This window comes from Euprymna scolopes, chromosome 27 (assembly GCF_053919585.1).
Source record: "Euprymna scolopes isolate OS-2025 chromosome 27, ASM5391958v1, whole genome shotgun sequence".
Classification (NCBI taxonomy): Eukaryota; Metazoa; Mollusca; class Cephalopoda; order Sepiida; family Sepiolidae; genus Euprymna; species Euprymna scolopes.
This window is the reverse complement of record NC_136508.1, coordinates 35,619,377-35,636,926: the sequence shown is the minus strand read 5'-3', so window position 1 is coordinate 35,636,926 and position 17,550 is coordinate 35,619,377. Positions and strand designations below refer to the sequence as shown.

Genomic DNA, 17,550 nt, shown 5'->3' with positions numbered 1-17,550 from the left:
CAGGCAAGCCCGTTCAACAGCAGATATCTTAACTGTAGTTTCTGAACGTATATACCGTTCATTGGACAAAACAGGGGAGGGTAGAGCGGTGGCCCTTCATATATCTAAGGCTTTTGACAGGGTATGGCGCAATGGTCTTCTAAGGAAAATTAGATCATATGGAATCACTGGAAGAATACATAATGTAATTAAATCCTTCTTAAGTAAGAGAAAAATCAAAGTTGTTCTTGACGGTCGTACATCTAAATAATGACATAAATGCGGGGGTACCTCAGGGGTCTCTCCTTGGACCTCTATTATTCCTGATATTCATAAATGACCTCCCTGATAAAATTGTTTTGGAGATGGGTATATTTGCTGATGACACCACTCTCTATAACAGATATGAGGGGAAAACAAATGAACACATATCCAAGGAAATAGCAGAAACACTAGAGGATGACCTCAAATCTGTAGTGGAATGGGGACAAAAATGGATGGTCACATTCAATGCTGCTAAGACTAAGCTTGTTTCCTTTAATAACTATAAGAAACCTTCTCTACCACCAATAGCAATGGCCAAGAACACATTGCCTGAAAGTACTTCTTTTAAACTCCTCGGCCTAACGTTTACAGGGAATATGAACTGGAAGAGATACATTGAGAGCATTGCCAAGACTGCTGCAAGGAAGGTTGGCTCCCTCTACCGTGCTAGAAAGCTACTTACGCCTAAAAATATCCTGTACCTCTATAAGGCTTTCATTCGCCCATGTATGGAGTACTGTTGTCACATCTGGGCTGGTGCATCTGCTGCTTGTCTCTCGCTCCTAGACAGGGTTCAAAAGAGAGTCGCCAACCTGATAGGTCCTGAACTGTCTTCTAGGCTTCAGCCTCTGTCCCATCGACGAGATGTTGCATCCCTCTGTCTGTTCTACAAATACTTTAATGGTGAATGCTCTGACGAACTGCAAACACTTGTACCTTCTCGACGTAACTACCCCCGACAAACCCGACAAGCCACCAAGTCTCCCGCCTTTACAGTAGAGATCCCTAGGTGTAAGAAAGCCTGTGACACTGTGCCTTGTTTAGGGTGAAAATTGAATAAAAAAAATTTTTTTTTAAATATAAAAGAGAAAGAGGGAGTGAGACGGACAGACTGGCAGCCATGGGTGCAGAGGGATACAGCTGGCCACCACGATGGGGGAGCAGCTAGGGAGACACAAGCAGCTATCGTGGTGGGACACAGGCGGCCACCAGGAGGAAGGAGTAGGGGGACACAGGCGGCCATGGGGAGGGGACAAAGGCAGTCATGGAAGGGTGCATTAGGGGGAATAGGCGGCCATGGTGGGGTGGGGCACTAGACGGGGTAGGGTGGGGGCACTAGAGGGACACAGGCAGCCACAGGGTGGGGGGCACTAGAGGGACACAGGCAGCCACAGGGTGGGAGGCACTAGAGAGACACAGGAAGCCACATGGTGGGGGGCACTAGAGAGACATAGGCAGATACGGGGTGGGGGATACAAGTGGCCACGTGGGTGGGGGCATGCTACAGAAGAAAGGCGGCCACAGGAGTGGGTGGGGGCAAGATATGTTAGCTTAATATTATGATGAAATGTTTGATGAGTTCATTTTGTCCAGACTTTATGAACATGCTGCAAAAACTGATGGTTATCTTTCAAAAGATTTTTTAATGTAAAACAATAAAATAAAAATAATTTTTTGTTTGTTTTTTTTTTATAAATCTTAACTTATTAACTTTCAGTTGGCATCAGTAAAGTTTCAAAAATTATTTCCTTGATCAACGATCGTAATGCTCTGTTGCTTAGTAAGAGAAGTTTCCTGAACTTACTCCTTGCTCCACCCTTCTTCTGATCAACCTCAATAGCTTTGCCATTTAGATATATTTTCTCCACATCCGAGTTCTCATGCATCTCCATTCTCTTATACTTTTTACACACAAATTGGTTATGCTCTCTCAACCTATAATCACGTTGAGACACCAGTTTTCATTGAATCAGTGAAGTTGAGCCTGGTCAGTACCAGATGGGTGACCATTTGGGAATAACAGGTATTCTATGTAGAAAGACATCAACACTTCCCTGCAAGAACTGCAAAAATCTAAAATAGTCTTCTATCCTGACATTGATATGCAAGAAACTAGAAAACTGCTTGTAAATTTGATATTCCCATGAAACTTCTGTTGGAGGAAGCCGGTTCATTCCGCTCAGGGTGAGTGCTGCTTTGTTTTTTTTTTTTTAGTTTTTTTTCTCTCTCAACCTACCAGTAATTCAACTGCACTTCTTGTGTACCCAATTCTTGCAAGTACAGGGTGGAATGATAAAGTTGTCACCGTAAAAAAAATTATTAGTTTGGATATGGGAGCATGCCTTTTTCACAAGTGCCGGCAGGAGTTTGACAAATACTCTGCGGATGGCTGTGATCAGGCTGACTTTGGTGTTTTGGGAGGTCATGCAGGTGATGTTCTCGATGTATGGATAAACAAAGTAGTCCAATGGGTTCAGGTCAGGGGAGAAGGGAGGCCAGTGAGATAAGGGTACAAATTCATACCACTCCTTCTGAAGCCAAGCCTGGGTCTCTTTCGACTTGTGAGCTGGCGCCAACTTCTGCTGCACACCCAAGGCATGCCAGCGGCCACTTGATTGTATCAAGTGATCAGTACACTCTTCAGCACATCCAGGTACACTTTGGTTTGACTTTCAAGCCAACTTCGAAGATGTGAGGTGGCATGATGTGGCCCTCACTTGAAATAACACCAAAGACTATAACTGTGGTCGAAAACTTTATTTTCATCACCCTGAGCACGTTCCTGTTATTCATGGCAATTCATGCATCAATGCATTTTGAGGGTGCTGGCAATGGTCCTATTGTCATAACTTAGATTGGCAGAGAGCAGGAGTTGTACAGTGGTGCATCTCCGATCTCGTTCTTTGAACATTGTGTCACTTTCAGATAAAATAGAAGGCTCCTATCGCTTTTAAGATCTGTACACAACTAGTACACAATTAGTAGATGGTCTGCAACAAACATACAAGAAAACCGATTTTTATCAAACGGAAATAGAATCATGCCGTCTTATCTATGGCGACAATTTTATCGTTCCACCTTGTAGTACAAAAAATCTGAATTGCAACCAACTCCCTTTCTATAAACTAAGCATGGTGAACTTCCCATCCTTTTTTTGGATCTTTCCATGAAATTAACTAAATATACATGCAATCATTTTTATGTCCTTTCATTCATTCATTTCATTCTGAATGTCCGTTTCCTAATATTATCATCAATATCTTTCATATCGTAGCTTTCTAACTAAAGCTTATGCTGGCTCTGCTCCTTTCGATTCATTCCCATTTTAAATCCTTGTTTATAACATGTAATCCAGATTCAACAGTTACACTGCAATGCAGTCCTATTGATTTTCGGATTGTGACAGCAACATTTTCGGCTTGGTTCCCATCATTCCATAATTCAATTGACCATGTTTCACAATCATTCACCCTACACTCCATTTGAAGCAGCCGTTCGCCTCGTTTTGCACCCTCCCTGACCTTCTCCCATTCTATCTTGGCATTTGCAAACTCATTTCATACGCGCTGCTGTTTACTTAATATTTATTGATTATGTCTTTGTTTAAAATCGAACCCAGTTAAACATCCAATGTACAAGTTTTATACAAAAAAAAAAAAACATTGATCATTTTAAAACTGCAGATGCAACATAAAAATGTTTAAAACGACATAACAGTATAAAAGCATTAAGATTCCCATTACACCGTAGCTTGTGCAGATTGCATACTGAATAGTAAGTCCTTTTGCTGACAAAATGGTTGGGTTTTGATTAAAGCTTCAAATACTTACTTGTGTCTAGCCACACTGAAGAACTGTGATACACCAAAACCGTGTCTGGATGACTACATATTCACTAGTTCCCCCACCTTTATGGATTGAGCAATTTGGTGATCAAGTACAGCACTTTGTAAAGCACTCTAGGTAGCAGATAATGTATATATAAGCATTAATGTTTCCTTTACTTTAGCAAACAGAGAGTAGAAAATGGACCTTGGGTTTACTTTTGGCAGCATTCTAAGTCTCACTTCTCTTTTTTTGTCCTTTAGTCCTCACATTCCATGAGTAATGTTTCTGGGAAGAATTACTGTTTTCAGAGTTATAATCTATCCATCTAACACTTATTGTTGGCTAATTTTATATCTTGAAGTAATGTTTTTTTTTTAAACTACTTACATCACGTGACTATCCCGCCGTGAATGGAATGATTTCAATAATAAAAAATAAACGCATCTGGATGACTATATATCGCTTAGTCCCTCCCACCTTCATGGATTGAGCACTTGGCGATCAGGTACAGCTCTTTGTAAAAGAATAAAGCCCTCTAGGCAGCAGATATATATATATATATTATATATATCGCATAAGCCTGAAGAATCCTAGAGTGGATGAAACGTGGAATATTCAGTATAGCTTAATCGCCATATATATTTTATAAATTACTAACTAGCTCTACCTACGTATTGAGCACTTTTGAAGTAAATACTTAAACTTTACGCATAAATTTATACTTCTGTATATTAATTTTATGTGAGTAAATGTAGTTATATATATATATATATATAAATATAAAAGCATCAAGATTTCTCTTAGTTCATAGTCTGTGAAAATGGTGTAAAAAATAAAACTCAACTGTTGACAAGAGGTAGAGTTTTGATCTCAGCTTGAATTACTTGTGACTAGCCACTCTGAAAAGTTGTGATACAGCAAAACAGTTCATGATATCTATTATACTAAAGACTCCTTCAATTGTGACACATTATGAATACCCACTGTAGGGGTACCTATGCATGAACTTTTTGTGGTGTGCCATCTCCAACCACACCTCTCCTGAATTGACATTGTTGAATACCAGTGGCAAGTGGAGTATGTAAAATATATATATATATATATATATATATATATATATATATATATATACACACACACCAGGAGAACTGGAAACAATGCTGAAATAAGCGAGAGCACATACAGTGCCTAGAATTTCCAAATGGTCTCCCATCTGGTACTAACCAGGCTCAACATTGCTTAACTTTAGTGATCTGATGAGAACCAGTGAGTCAACATTGTTATGCTGTATATATTATACTAAAGCTAAATTAATTAACATCCTCTCCCGCAAGGTTTTTTTTTTTTTACATAGATCTTTGTCTAACACAAAATCCATGCTAAGATGCACATTAGTTCTGGAACTGAGTTATGTTTTAAAAAGGCTGTTTTAAGTGCTCTAATAAGCCATCATTTGCGATTATCCTGAACGAGTTGTCCACCTCTTGCACTCCTCACTCTGTTGCTTCAACCACTCTCTTATTTATTAATGTCTCTGTGACAACTTCAACTACTTAGGAAGTTCCATAAACAAAGGCAGTATGGACTATGAGTTGCAGTGCCGGATAGGTAAGACCTCAGCAACATTTAACTACAAGATCTGGAGAAACAAAACACACACAAAAAAAAAAAAAAAAAAAAAAAAATCACTCTGAGATCTAAACTAAGATTCTATAACAGCAACGTCTTGTCCACACTGCTTAATGGAAGTAAAACTGGGAATCTCAGAATCAGCCAAGAGAAGAAATTAGATCCGTTTGATTCCAGGTGATTTAAAAGGGTTCTAGTGATCAAATGGAACGATCAAATTAAAAATAAGTCTGAGATTGCACTAACCAGCAGTAAGCATTGTCAATCTGCGGATGATGTCTAGGTTGTCTTGGACATACTCTAAGATTCGCTTCAGAGAGAATTGCCAACCAGGTTCTCAAATGTACCTCTGATGGGAAAAGAAGACCAAAATTGAACTGGAAACAGATAATCGAAAGAGATTTGCTAGAAACTGGAGAAATGCCGTGAACCTGGGTTTAGATAAAAAAAAACACAAAAAAAAGCAATGGCATATTTTGATTGCCTCATGTGTTGCAAGATGCAAGTATTTCCTGATTATCTGTAAGCATTTGAAGAAAGAGCGATTTTTTTTTTTTTTTTAAGTATTGCCATCTAATAGACAGTGAGAGATGGGTGACTTATTCAATTACATTTTATCATGTTTTGCTTTCTCCCATTAGACCTATGATAAGCCTCTTTTTTATTATTGTTATTGTTTTATTATTCATTATTTCGTTGGCTATTACTTTTCATTCTCCTTTTTTTTTTTTTTTCATAAGCGGCTAATCATTCTGTTCATTCTTGAAACAGAAACAAAAGGAAAGCGATAATAAAAAAAAAAGACAATCTGGTTTATAGCATCACCATTTAGTACTAACCTTTGTGAATCAATCAGTTAGTCTGCCGTATTTAGACACGTTCGTCGGTTCAATTATTTTTACTCTAATTTTGTCCTCAGATGAACTCAGACCTTTTCAAATTACAATATTAAAAAGACTGCTTAGTTTCACAGTCATGTTTTTTTGTTTTTTGTGATTTAAGGAAATTAGGATCCAGGAAGGTGCCGGGTGGTCCTACTTGTTAATTATGCAACTTTAAAAAAAAAAGTTTTTTTTTTTTAAGAATGATTTTGTGTTTAGGATGATACGGTAGAGTCGGAATACAAAATCTTTGATTCTGACTCCGCTATTATTTTGCATTTTCTAGCAACTAATTAAATGATTATGGCTAGCACATCCCAAAGTCTATGCATATGCTCTTAACTTGAGCATGCCTTTATAATTATAAATGGTTTATATCAAAGAATAAATAAATTAAATTCAACTGATGTGGCGCCTGAATTACTTCTAATGACTCAGACTCCAGAGAATTTAATTTGCAAACATAATCAAAACTATTATTTCTTCCAATAAAGCAATATAGAAATTTTGTTTTATTAATTTTGCAAATGACTGGTGCTGTTTAGATCATCCCAATAGTAAAATATGCATATGCTATTAATTGGAGTACATCTATATCATTATGACTTGGGGGGGGGGGGGAAGAAAAAATGGAAACTGCTTCAGACAAAATATGAAGCTACTTTATGTAAAGAGCTAAAAACAAAAAAAATTTAATTTCTACTTCAAGGTCTAACTGATGGTAAGTGTAAGGTGTGTGTGTGTGTGTGTATGTGAGAGAAAGGGCCCTAACCTTATTTGGGTTGAACCGGCTTCCTCCAAAAGAGGGAGTTCCATGTGAGCATGAATGTCACAAGTGTTCCCCAGTGGTATGTATATCCGCATTAGGGGAGATGGCGACGTTAGGTTTTTGCAACACTTGCAGGGAAGTATTGACGTCCTCCTACATACAGCACTTGTAATTGCTAAATTGGTCACCCATTACAGCAAATGACCAGGCTCAACATTGCTTAACTTCAGTGATCTGACGGGAATCAGTGTGTCAACGTGATTATGCTGTATATATCTTATGTGTGAGATGGATAGATTCTGACCCAGAAAACTTAATTTCTTTTTTCCCTTTGTCACAAAAATTAATCATGGAACTCAAGGACTAAAAAACAAAATAACGGCTGCAAGAGTTATGAGGCTGCCAAAAGCAATCCCAAGATTCACTTTCTACCATCATTTTTCTATTTTATCACGATTGTAAAAGAAATATAGATCTTAGTAATGCTTGGGAGGCGGGGGGGGGGGGAAATCCTAAAGAATAAATTAATCAACGCCAATTTTGATGGTAAATTCAACTGGTGTCATCATATGTACAGTTTTACAGTGACTTCTTAAATTGCATCTGACTTTAAGTAATCAGATTCCACAGCCAATAAATTCCATTTCATTTTCCCCATATCTACAACTTTTACAGAAAGAATTTTGTTAGGTAAGTAAATTTCTGTATACTGAACCGTTTTTTTTGTTGTTTTTTTTGGATGAGTTGTAGAATATCTATTTTTATTTTGAGACAACACATGATTGCTAGTCACAATGATATATGCAGTAGTAACAGTAAAGATGGGCAAATTAATAAGAATTGTTTTGTGGATTTGTTTTTCAGTTGAAGAAAAAGATAAAAAAAGAAAATGAGTCTAATCCAGGAAGAGGAGTTTTTTTTTTCTTTTTTCTTGTGGAATTGATGTAAAAGTTTTCAAAGTGGCTATGAAGACAGAGAAGGAGAAGGAATGTAGGAGGAGAGGGGGGGGTAATGAGAGCCAGGTGTCAGTGCACCTGAGTAAGCAAAAAGGCAGGAATGTGAAGCAGCAGCATACATTTTGAATAGATGGTGGTTGAGATGAAGTAGAGTCACAAATCGAGATGATATCGCAGACCATAACAAAATAAAAGGTCACATACTAGAGACGAAAGATGGAAAGACAAATTGAAATGAGAATCACGCATAATGGAAAAACATTGTAAAAGACAAAAAGAACATGAATCAAAATTCACTGACAATGTTTTAGAAAATTATCAGGAGACAAGAGAGGAGGAAGAAGAGAGAAAGAGGCAGAAGAAGGGAGAGGGAAGCAGAGGAAAAGATAGAGGGAGCAGAAGAAGGAAGGAAGAGGAAGATAGGAAGAGAGAGGTAGATGAAGAAAGAGTGAGGGAGAGGACAAAGAGTGAGTGAGGGAGAGGACAAAGAGTGAGTGAGGGAGAGGACAAAGAGGGAGGGAGGGAGAGGGAGGGAGGGAGGGAGAGGGAGGGAGGGAGAGGGAGGGAGGGAGGGAGAGGGAGGGAGAGGACAAAGAGGGAGGGAGGGAGAGGACAAAGAGGGAGAGGACAAAGAGGGAGGGAGGGAGAGGACAAAGAGGGAGAGGACAAAGAGGGAGGGAGAGGAGAAACGGAGGGAGGAAGAAAGGAAAAATGGAGGGAGGAAGAAAGGAAAAATGGAGGGAGGAAGAAAGGAAAAATGGAGGGAGGAAGAAAGGAAAAATGGAGGGAGAAAGAAAGGAAAAATGGAGGGAGAAAGAAAGGAAAAATGGAGGGAGAAAGAAAGAAAAAATGGAGGGAGAAAGAAAGAAAAAATGGAGGGAGAAAGAAAGAAAAAATGGAGGGAGAAAGAGGGGGGGAAATGAAGGGAGAAAGAGGGGAGAAATGAAGGGAGAAAGAGGGGGGGGAAATGAAGGGAGAAAGAGGGGGGGAATGAAGGGAGAAATAGGGGAAAAACGGAGGGTGTGAGAGGGGAAAAACGGAGGGAGAAAGAGGGGAAAACGGAGGGAGGGAGAAAAATCAGTTCTCTTAAAACAGAAACAAAAATTGTAAAAAGAAATAATCGATGACAAATTCTTTCCAAAATCGGAACGCATCAAAGGGTGCCTTGTGAGTCTTTACTTACAATCAGGCAGATCAATAGATTTCCAGAAGAAAGCGAACATGAAATTCTACCAACAACAACATTCCTGCGTCAAATTCCTTTTTATTTTATTCATAAATCTCATGTGGGTGCAAACTCAAAACATATCTAAAATTTGGAGTCAAATTATGAAAAAGTTTTAATAAAAAAACACAACCATGGTTATCAATATTGAATACAAAATAATTGTCATAAAACTGCTAAAGAAATGGAATTTATATTAACGCTTCTTAAAGAGATTTCAAGGGTGTAATAATGCGAGCACAACCTCCCATTTGAAAATTCAACTATTTTAGATTTGCATTAAATTTGATCCATAGTTATGGGACATAAGCAAGATTCCCTGAATTTCTATTTCTTCTTTAGACATTTTCTAGGACCCAAATTACGTAACGGATTTTGATAAAAATTAAAATAGGTATTATATATAGGTATATATATAGTTTAGTATCATTATATCTTTCAATCTTCGTAAAGAGACAAAACTGAATAAAACTCTTCAGGAGTTTATTTTAACCATCCTGAGATGGATATCTTTTTATGGTATTTATAGATGTAGATGGAACTTTTCTGGTTTGGTTGGTAAAACAGCTGACTTAGAAGGGTCAGTCCACAGAGGAAGGTCAAGGAAAACATGCAATAAAAGTGATAAAGATGGATAGAGAGAAAGAGGGATAAATAAAACCTTTTTTTTTTTTTAAATGGAAATCACTCCAGACAAAGCGTGAAGCCACTTAATGTAAGGAACTAACAAGAATGAAAGATGATTATCAAAATGATAGATGCCTATTGATCTTAATCTTGAAAAGTTAAAAGTAGGAGGAAAACAGTCAGTAAAAAGAGTTCCACAAGCCTGCGGTTCTGGGAAAGACTTGCGCTGAGACAGGTCAATTTGGAAGTCAATTTCTGTTGTGGTGCCATAGTGGTCCAGTAGAATAACAAAACTCAGTATTTAGTGGAAAAAAATATATTGAACTGAAAAGCGAATACAGCAAGTAAAGAGTGTGGGTATATGCCAGTCTTACTGGTAGGGTGCAAGACTTGTGTATAACTCGTGCTAACGCAAAGAGACATATTCTCCCGGTCTTTATAATAAGCAGAAGAGTCCATTATCTGTAGAGTGGCACACCACAACAATTTCTAAAAGTCGTCCAACACATGCCAGCATGTAAAACAGACGTTAGACCGATATGAAACTCCTTATCTGTGCCTAAATCAAAACATAGATTCCATGAACAAAGCTTCTTTCTTAGAACTGCACGCCTGTGGAATGCTGTTCCGCTTGCCTGTTTCCCTCCCGACTTCAACCTGGATGTCTTCAAGTCCAACACAAACAAATTCCTGATGAACCGCCCCCCCCCCAAGTAATGACACCTTACCAATTCTCCAATACTATTGCTACACTATCCCTTTGATTACTGTACACACAATAACCCTTATCCCCGTTTGCATGTCCAACTAAAACTTCAGAAATACAAGACAAACCCCTACAGAGAGAGAAACTTAGTTTAAGTAGTGCTCTGGAGGCATCCTTAATTTTATCTGGCATTTTTAGTAGCACTCTGAAGGAATTTTTATTTTTTATTTTTTCATTCCTCCCATAAAAAGGGAATTTCTCTCCTAGGGAGCAAAGGGAGGGAATTAATACTATTTAACATTTTCTATTTGTTTATTTTTATTTTTATTTTTTTTAAATGGCCCAGAGCAATGCCGGATAGCTCGCTAGTAAATAAATAAAAAGACAAAAAATGTAAATATGATTTGTTTAAGCAACACATAAGTCAAAATTAAAAAGTCTAGATTCTTAATTAAGATGCCAAAATAAACTCGTTTGACAAACTGTTAGCAAGATGCATCAAACAGTCACAGAATTATCTGAAAAGCCACAGTATAAGTATAATAAGCTGCATTCACTATGGAAAATAAAACGAGAGATAAGGTGGTGGTGGGGGTTGAAAGGAATAAAAATTTGGCAAAAGTATAGAAGTATAGGAGATGCTTAATCATTTAGACAGAATCTAATTGCTTTTTGTTTGGATATCATCCAGAAGAATAAACGGTAGTCATAAATGCCGCCTCTAAGTGAGAGCAATATCCGACTCTCATTGCGATTTATATGTACTTTCAAAATAGCTATCATAAACCTAACCAGTTTACAAGCATGAAAATTCGCTTCAATTTCAACTTGTGATAACTAATTTGGTCCTTGTTTGGAATTGTTACTCCAATACGGGGGAGGGGGGGGATTTCATGACGAAATTAAAATATATTCCAAAAAAAATCACATAAATTGATCAAGTAGTTTTTTTTCATAAAGAACATAATTTTAAAACCATTAATGGGAATTTCTAGGCATTACAACATGAATCTTGCAAGTTTTTAATTATTGTCGAATTATCTCCCTTGTTTATTTATTTTCAAAATGACAGGCGAGACAGTCACTACTGATATTTACAAAATCTGATCTTTTTTTTTATTTAAAAATAAATCTACTTGATCAATAGTTTGATATTAATCAACGCTATTTAAATTTTTATCACTGAGCAAACTGGTACAAGGCCAAATGATGTGTCAAATTAGCCGCCCAAAGGGAGCGCTCTAATCAGGTTGAAAAAGAGCCAAGAATGAACACAGTGGCATTCCCAATTAGAAACATTTAAAATGAGTGATAATAAACTCGATGCTTAAAAAGGAGTAATGCCTAGGAAGGTGCGTTTCACAAGTCGGTTTGGTTGTTGGTTTCGTTATGACATTAATATTTATTTAATGTCCAATCCAGTAATTTTTTAACAAAGTTTTTACCCTTCGAATTCTTTAAATCTTCAAATATTTATTCATGGTGTTTGGTTTGTTTGTTTTGTAGAGGAAAATTGTTTTTGTTTTTGACTTTGTAGAACATGATCAAGTTTTTAAAAAAGGAAAACAAAATAATAATAATAATAATAATAATAATAATAATAAAAATATCAATATTTGATGTATTTAAGTCAGGAAGCTGATATTTTTAGACAACCCGATTTGGTAACACCATATCAGAGCAAGTTGCTTTAATCGGACAAAGAGCTTGAGAGACTAAACCATATGTGAGGTTCCAAAATGAACCTTAGCTGGTACAGACAGAGAGCTACATTATTTTTCTTTCTGGGGTTATCAATTTTTTTTTTCTTTCCTTATTATAAAAAAATACAATTTGATTAAAAAATGAAAAAAATTTGGTTCATTTTGCAGCTGACAGTTCCATAAAAAAAGCCTTTGTAAACACAGGGCGAATAAACTTGAAGATAACCGAGGTAACCTTCATACAAACATTAAAAAATACTTTTTGACATGATTTTAAATATCAGAATTTATATTATAGACTAGCGGGGGTTACCCGGCATTGCCCGGGTGTTTGGAGGTGTGTGTGGTTTTGGGTAAATCAAAACTCGGGGGGGGGGGGTTAAAATAAATAAAAAAGTCTTGGTAGGTAAGTATGAAGATGAAACCCGAACCCTTGAGGCAAAGTTGGAAACTAAAGTGTGAAAAAAAGAAAGAAAAAGTGAAACGTTAACCATTGGGCCACTGTGAAATACTAACGGAAACGCGTTTGAATTTATTTAACTATTTAGAATTGGCAGGTGCCCGTTTTAATGACTTAATGAGGTCAACTTTGACTGCGGGGTAGTATTTCATTTACTGCGGGAACAATTTTTTTATTTTTATTTTCCCAAGATGTTGAGGGGGGGGGGATCAGCTCCCCATAAAAGGGGGATTGGCCAAATTAAATAGCGATTGTCTGATATAAGGAAAATATCTTCACATGATCAAATCTGCTTACTTTCGGGCATTTCCTGCGATCGCGACTGGAAAAAAATACCGCCAGAATTGGTGCCGCTTTTATTATACGAAAAAGCCTAATCCACATGCGGCGAGCGAAAAATGTTGAATATTTATCTTTTTAAATTCGACCAAATTAAATAGACAGGCGACCTTCATTGTTAACTCGTAGATATGATTTATATGTGATATAAAAATTTTCAAGAAGTTGTGAGCTGACCGACCGCTTCTCAGAAAAAAGCCTTTCTTGAACATACACAAAAACCGAACATACACACATTTTCACTTTTATATTTATAGATGAAACCTTATTTTCTTCTCTGCAACCTCTCTCATATACAGGCGTGATGTTGCTGCTCTATGACTATATATATATAGTAATCCATATACAGTACTGTTTCGTTGTTTCACAGCTCATCAGTATGGCTAGACAGGCAACTGCCTCAAGCCAGGATCGAAACCCGACCGCCCAAATGATAGTCCAGGATTCTCACCATTACGCTAAACGGCTGCTGCTGTAAGGTTAATGAATTTAACAATGTTTTGACATCGTCCAAATGCCTCCACTCTCTCTATATATATATCTTATACTGGCATGTGTTCCTCAGAATTGCCTGATCTATTCCCTGCTTCTTTTGTTCCAGCTCATTTGAATCGTTGATCTAGTGGTCTTCATCAATTCACTGTTTTGACACTTCATTGTAATACAGCTTCCTGTTCGAGTAGCTTCTTTCCAAGAACTGCAGGTTTGCGGAACTCTTTTCCTACTGACTGTTTTCCTCTTACCTATAACCTTGGTCACTTCAAGACTAAGGTCAATAGGCATCTTCTGTCTTTTCGATAATCATTTTTTGTTCTTGTTATCTCTTTACATCAAGTGGCATCATATCTTGTCTGGAGAGTTTTTCATAAGTATATATAACTATCATTTTTCTCCCTTGACCTTTTGAAATCATAAAAGGTCGCTAAAACCTAAAACTTTAATCATTTTGCAACTCAGTTTTTGACATGATAACAATTGTCCAAAAATGACATTTACTAAAGTGATCTAAGTACAATAGTTTTATTTGTACAACAAAAACTTTTGTAATTTACATGCAAGCTGAAATTATTAACACTTCGAAAATCTCTTGTTAGGCATAAGAATAATCTAAATTTAAATGTCAATATTATAAAAAATAAATAAATAAAATAAATGTTATTCAATTTCAGTAAAAAAAATTTTTTTTTCTTCATTATTATAAAATGACTATAAAAAAGGACCCGTTGTTGATCAGAGCAAAAGTGTAACATATCGCTATTAAATCCATTCCTCTCCAGCTGGATACACACACACAACTCTGCTTTATATAAGAGACTAGGGAAGAGCATAAAAAACGGGACTTGGGTGCAAAACCGTAAGTAAAATTTTGTAAGCAACAAAAAAAAAAAAAAAAAAAAAAACGCGTGCTGGGCATGAACTCATAATTTAAGTTAGTGAGTGTGCTATCGATGGGACTACAAGGGCACATGTCATAACGTGGTTAATTTAGTTATTTAAAATGAAAGAATGTAACAACCATTTGTGCATGCAAGGTTTTTATCTGACCCTCCCCCTTAAAACAAACAAAACGACATTTTTACACAAAATAAATTGACGATTTTTTTCAATTTTTTTTATGTGTCCGAGAGATCACTAACGACACTACATCCATACCTGTACGATGTGGATGACAAGTTTTTAGCAGCCATACAAACGCAAACAACTGAGATTTATATAATAAGTTCCTCATGGAATAAGTCAGCATTTTCTTTCCAAATTAGTACATAACACCGAAAAAGCGACCCTCCCGACAAAACTTGGTTCAGTTGACTTCCAGAGAATGAATAATTTCTTTTTAATTTTAGATATTATTGACCCAGGGCAACACTGATCAAAAATATACTAACTTTGTGGGTTTTTGTTTTGTAGTTTTTGACTTTTAGTTGGACATACAAACACAGACACATTTGTCCTGTATATAAAAAAAGATAAAACAATAATTTAACATTTCATTTTTTATATATATATATATATATATATATATTTTTCCATTTTACAGCATCATTGGCATCATTTTGATGAAACTATTATCAGCAACTATTTCCTCCCACTTAAGATGCTGAGATCGACAAGTGATGTTTATCGAAAAAACACGTTTAGATGCATCATACAAATTCAGCCAAGCCTTCGAACTTCCTGTTGTCTTGCCCAACCATACCTTGGCCTCAGACACAAACGTTTGTTAGATGTTATTTTTTTTTGGGGGGGTAGGGGGGTGAAAAACATTTTTTGTTGTAGAAAATACGGTATTAAAAGTAAAGTATTTTATTTACAGTTGTAGGTGTTTTTAACCTAAAGAAATTTACCTATTGGTCTTAGTAAAAATCAAACACACATAATATATGATAATAAAATAAATCCAAAGATATAAATTAAAAATGGAAATATGAAAGACAGAAGCTTATGATATATTTATATATCTTGGCTTGAGGCAGTTACCTGTCTAGGCGCACTGATGAGCTGTGAAACAGCGAAACAGTACTGTATGTGGATGACTATATATATATATATATATATTATACAGTAGATACGGCATTAAAAATTAGTAACAAAATACAGTACAGTATATAATCAAATAACAAAAATAACACTGTAAGGCGGTGAAAATACCGTAACTAGGGGCCGGAAAAGACATTGTATGCCACATCGTATCCCAAGGTTATATATATATATATATATATATATATATATATATATATATATATATATATATATATATATATAAGGTTAGCAACTAAGTTCTTGCCGTTTTTTTAAAGTAAAATAAAAACTATTTAGTCAAACGTTTAGCAAGACTCTCAATACATTTTCGGTAAAAATCATTTGATTTTGACTGGAAAAATTCATCCAACCAAGCCGTCAATTCTGCATCATTGCTAAATTTAGACAGCAACAACTTAGTTTCTTACCTAATATGTATATTCCCAAAAACAAAGATCTTCTCGTTATGTGCTATTTTTAGCTTATTTTTCCTCTCTTGATAAAGCCTATTCAATAGTGGGTAAAACGTTAAGTTCTTAGGTCTTCCACATTTCTAGTTTTCATTCATACACACATCAAAAATGTCTGTCCTCCCATCAGTTTTCAACAGTTAATCTTACAAAATTAATCACATCTGTAATCACTCCATTAGTAGTTTTTTTTTTGTTGTTTTTGTTTTTTACATAAGAGAGTCACCATTTATCAAAGCCCAAAGGCCATTCGAGGATAAGGGTTAATGAGTGTATGGTGATCACCAGGTCAACAGCGTAGTAATCGTTAGTGGTGGAAATTGGGTATAACTTGATTATTTAAGGGGAAAGCTCAACGAGAACTTATTTACATTGGACTTGAAGATGACCACATTGTCGTCAGCTGGAAAGTAGGTCAGCAGAACAGAATTTCGCAGACGGGCAGTTCTAGGAAAGAAGTTTTGTTCGTGGAATTTGCATTTAGATTTAGGCATAGATAGAGAGTGGGGAAAATTGTTAATAGTTGTTGGAGCTAGACGAGTGGTTTTTTTTTTGTAAAAGTTTAGCAAAAGGGGACCATAGATTGGAGCTTGGATGAGCACTTGCTATGAAAATAACAATAGAGCATATTAGTATTTTAAAGGGTTGTTAGGGAAAACAAAATAGGCGATCCTGTTTGAAATTTTTTTTTTTTTTTTTTTTTACTTTAACTGCAACGCTCACCGTTAAATTGACAATTTTTATAGTTTTAAGGTATACTGAAAAAGAATATCACAGTTTAGGGCAGACAAGTAGTTTTCTGGATATTAAGACCTTTATTATCCAATGTAATTCCTTATGTTTTTACTGGCAGCCATGTTTTTTTCCCCCCAACTGAACAAGTACTAATGTGCATGAGTGTTACAAAACAGCCCCCATTCCCCATCTTAAGAATGGCAATAGACACTGACATTTATTAAGTAATACATTGGAAAAAAAAAAAATGTCTTAATATCCAGAAAACTACTTGTCTGCTCCAAATCTGAATGTGATATTCATTTTCAGCACACTCGATAAATCTCTAAAAGTTGTCATATTAAAGGCGGGTGCTGAGCTGAAACTAAGGTAAAAAATTACCAAATAAAAATGTTCTAGGCTACGATATTTTTACGCTCATTTTCTTTTCCATAACAGTGATGTTTTTTCAAGTTCATATGTTTGAGGGTAAACTCCCAAACTTATTGACTAAGCATTTTGAATTTTTGATAATAGCTTATAGACGTAATGGTGGTCAATGTGGGCTAGTTTTAGTTTTACAGAAACGGGGGCAGAACACTCCTTTGAAAATGTCCCCTCCGCTTGCCAATTTTCACAAAACACACTCGTCTAGCCAAAATCACTATAAAAAATTCCAACTCTCTATCAGTGCCTAAAA

General features: G+C 36.1%; 1 protein-coding gene across 40 annotated transcripts in view; it reads right to left on the bottom strand.

Moving 5' to 3' along the window:
- Positions 1–17,550, bottom strand: part of LOC145248812 (rho guanine nucleotide exchange factor 11-like) — a 609,361-nt gene that overhangs the window by 251,607 nt on the left and 340,204 nt on the right. The window lies entirely within an intron of this gene.